Source organism: Arachis stenosperma, chromosome 5 (assembly GCF_014773155.1).
Source record: "Arachis stenosperma cultivar V10309 chromosome 5, arast.V10309.gnm1.PFL2, whole genome shotgun sequence".
NCBI classification, from domain to species: Eukaryota; Viridiplantae; Streptophyta; class Magnoliopsida; order Fabales; family Fabaceae; genus Arachis; species Arachis stenosperma.
In genome coordinates this window covers 7,239,524-7,244,498 of record NC_080381.1, presented here as the reverse complement: position 1 = coordinate 7,244,498, position 4,975 = coordinate 7,239,524, and positions in this window count along the sequence as shown.

Genomic DNA, 4,975 nt, shown 5'->3' with positions numbered 1-4,975 from the left:
TAGTATTCTAATCCAATTTTAAAAGGCTAATGGTGTGGATTAGTTGGGATAAGATGACTAGGCTTAAAAAAGAAGACAGACTTAATTTTAAAGATCTAAAAGTTTAAAACATGGCTCTTTTGGATAAACAGTATTAAAAAATCATGAGTTAACCTAACTCTTTTTTTTCTAGAATACTTAACAGTAAATACTACAAATTTAATTCTATCTTTATAGTAGAAATAGGAACCTTACCTTTTTGGAATTGACAAAGTATTTTTAAAGGGAGGCGAGTTGTAGAGAAAGACATTAGTTGAAAAAGTACGTTATAGTGATATTCGAATTTTCAGTGAACCATAAATCTCTCCTCCTTATCCATTCACTATTCCACCATCTGTGTCACTACTATTAGATAATTACCATCTGTTATGGATGAAAGACATGTTTTTTAAATAAATAGTGGAATCAAATATTAATCTCAAATATTTTTCCTCCAAAAATTGCGCAGCAAATCCTCTCCATAATCCTAAGAGAAGGTGAAGATACAATTCAATGGGTAATGAACAGAACAAAAATATATAGGTTGCATGAGAATATAGGATTGCTTACCAATTTTACCATACTTTCATTGAATTTTGTCTGAACCTCATGCAACAGAGGCCAATTTGGAGCCATTTATGCACGCTAAAAATTTCTCACAGAATTTTGCTCTTTTCGTGGAAAACCCTCCATGGTAAGCTTCCTATTTTGCTTCTCATCCACTAGTGGTTCCCATCCACTCCGACAATTTATCCAATCTGCAAGTCGGTTCCAGAATAACTCATACATTATTTATTTTTCTATGGAGATACTAATCTAGTGTGAAAGAAGAGTCATTTGACTTACCTCATTTCATATCATAAATGTTTCTTGTTCTTCAATTGGTGGAGGGATTCAGTGAGGAACAAGCCCTCAAAGAGTTCAATTGGTTTTGATTATAGCTTGAAATATTTGAAAGGAGAGGTGTTGACGAGTTTTCGAGCATGTCTTGAAGCCTCTAGAAAAAGTACCAACAATATCGCTTAAATTGAATCAGAAACTATCTATTTTGTCTTATGTATAGTGCCGTAAAATTTTCTCTCTATTTACTTTTCTATGTTATTTTATTCTTACAATTTTACCTGTCCGTGAATATGTGAGAATTTCCTTTTTCTATTTTTTTTATGGACATTATATTTATTTTTTTATTGAATAAAATATATACTATTATTATCTTTTAAATTATATATATTAAAACAAAAAATTTAAATTTTGTTATCTTTGAACAGTTAATTATTAATTAATTATAACCCAAATTTTAGTGACCAATCATGATCAAAGGTAGTAGTAAAACAAAAAAAAATGTTTTGATTTTATTTTATTTTAAGTTTCACATACAACATATTATATAAATATTTATAGGATCATACATCACATATAATAATAATTTGAGATTTATATAAAATTATTTATCATTCCAATATTTAATTTTAATTTAATTTATAATTTTACATTATTTTTAGTTATTTCAAATAATTTCACTTAAATTATAATAAAAATATAAAATTACACATTATATACCATATTTAAAGATATTACACATTAATAATTTAAAATATTACACCTTATATATTGTATTTAAAACATATTACACTTGTGAAGACTGTAAATTTGGTGTGTTTGAATTAGGAGAAGAAATAAAATTTTATAAATAATTAAAGATTTTTTTTTTTGTTGAATTGATTTGGTTCTATTTTTTTAATTAAATTTTTAAAAATATAATAAAAAAATAATAAGAAGTACGTTATTGAAAATAAACTATAGAAAAAAAACTATAGAAAAATAGAGTAATAAAATACAGAAATATAATATATCGTATTTGTTTAAGTATGTTTTAATTGAGTAATTTATCACAATGTATAATAACGAACATTCAAATATACATTTAAATGATTATATAAGTGGTATTGTTTAATTTGTTTTTCTTTAAAATGATATGTTTTTGTCTTTTCAGAGACCAGTCTCTTGTCAAAAAATATACCAAAAAATACTCTATTGGAGTTAATCAGAAAATCATACTGTGCTTAGTAGATGTATTTTTAATACTAATTTTAAGTTTAATTTTATTTTGAATTTTACAAAATGATGCATCATCATTTATTAGATCATATATTATAAATAATAATTTAAAATTAAAAGTAAAATTTGCCATTTTAATGCTTATTTCAATTTAAATAAAATTTTATATAAATCTTTATTATTTTATTTAAATAATTATATAAATGATAAAATTTTATTAATTTTTTATCAAATGATATTGTTTTTCTAAGGTAAAACATGTTTTATTTCATCGATCAATTCTAATGTAAATTTTAATTTTAAATAAGTACACTTCTTAAAATAAAGGATAAAAAAATATACTTTAAAAATACTCACATATTCTAATTACTTACATTTTCTAATTTTAAATCAATTTTTTTTGACGCTATTGCTCACATAACTCCAATTTTAAATTATTGTTAACATGGTTAAAAAAATTAATTTTGATGCATTAATAATATTAGATTAAATCTTTTATAATTTATACAAACATAAAATTTATTCAAATATTCAAAAGTAAAAAAGCACTTTATAAAGTCACCTTTGATATTTATATCTGTTTCTCAATTATCTTTTGGATAAGTTTAGAATGATCCAACTTAAAAAAAAAAATAAAAAACAGTAGAGTGAATATCATAGGATTTACAGATTATGTGACCAACATGATGAACCAAGGTTTGGAGAATCAAGCATTTTTAAGGCGAAGAAAAATTAGTGAAATAAAAAATATAGTCTAATTATTTTTAAATAAAAATAATAGACTTCACACTTAATAAAAATGATAAATTTTATGGTAATTATTAATTTTTTATTATATTCTTTTACAATTCACCTTATTTTAGAGAATTTAAAAAAAATTCTAAATATCATTTCATAATTCTATTATTGTGAATTATAGCATAATCTATTTGGCTTATAACTGCAAGTAACAGATTCTGTTATTGTCACATAACAAACTCGCTATATATATATTTTTATCAATTCTTAGTATTTTTGTTAATTAGTCCAAATTCAGCAAAATTATTCACACGAACGTTCGACTAAATTCCGCACTTCTTTTTTTGTGTTTGTTTTTTTTCGTGCGTTTTCTTGTCATTTTTTGTTGTTGTCATGTTGGTGTATTTTTTTTTTCTTCTTTTTTTTAGGTGTTGTAGCATTTTCAAATTTTTTTCTTCTTTATTTATATTGTGCAGAATTTATCCAAAAATAATACTAAAATTTTTTAATAGTAATACATAAAGTTTTTTAATTTTAACAATAAAATTTTTTAATCGTTACACAACAAATTTTTTAACCAATTTTTTTTAATCTTTAAACTAATTAATTGAATAGTATTAAACTCATATATAAAATTATTTATTTTTGTATCATTTATAATAAATTATTGTATTTTTTAATTTTAAAACACATTTAAATATATTTTATTAGTCGAGTGAGTTAAAAATTTAAATTTATAATTTTTAAAATTTTTTTGTGTGTCATTTATAAAATCGAATAAGATCGAATCCACAAAAATAAATATTATACAATATAATATTTACACCAAAAGTAACGTTATATAATATGAATAATATTAATTGAAGCATAAAATAATATACAATATTTCGTTTCTAATTTGTGATAAATTACACAAATAAAATAAACTTAAATTTAGTTCGGAGGGAAGGCTGCTATGATATAGGTTGGAGCATAGCCATATATCGGATAAAATGCTTATAATAATTATAAAAAATATTTTTAATAAAAAAATTTAAAATTTATAAAAATACTTATAATAATGTTATTTAACTATAACAAAATATATTTTGAACTTAAGTCAAATTTTGTGTATCTTTAGACAACGTTTAATTTTAAATATGCAAACATAGAGATATGGATCGTTAATATATATTAATTGTATATTTGTTGAGACACAAATTTTAAATAGACACATTAGTACATAAATATATACAATATATATATATATATATATATATATATATATATAAAATATTTTTTAAAATATTAAAACACAATCACACAAAAACACAATTAATTGGATATAATTTTTTATATTTTTATTTTTATTAATTTTATATAATTAATTTTGACACTTGTATTTTTTATTAACTTTTTATATTTTTATTTCTCATTAATTTTCATAAAATATGAACCTTTTAATTTTATTATATCGTATCAAACACAAAATATATATATATTAATAATTTATATTTATTTTTTTAATATTTATGTCTCCATATTTTTGTCTTAAAAAAAAGACATAAATCAAACAGTGTCCTATGTGACAATATAGTTACTTTACATATATTATGATTATTTTCTTAGATGTCAGAAGGCACTTGACCAAAATTGGGCAAAAAATTTTGATTTGTGATTACTCTATTTGAAATTACCATAAGAATAATTGCAAATCTTAAAAAAAAAAAAAAGAAGTCACAATAAAAATACCTAAGAGTTTCAACTACTAAACATATCAAGCAAAATACATGAATCACCACAAAAATTATATGACGCTCTATTATATTAAAGCATTTCTTGACCATGGATGAGCATTCCTAAACTTGCAAGAGTTTTAAATTCAATACGTTACTTAAAAGTTAACATTTTTAATTATTTAAATAAATAGACCAAGATTATTAAATTGTCAGCATTTAAATGTAAAATTTCTAGGGTCACTCATGAATAAGTACCTTCTATAATTTTAATGGTAAATATTTTTTTTTGTATTTTTGGTACCTTCACGTTAAAAATTTTAACCTATTTGACATTTTAAAATATATATATAAATAAATGATAACTCAAATGAGATCAATAATTTTAAAGTTAATTTTATTATATAATTAATATTTTATTTATTAAAAAAATTAACTAATTAAGT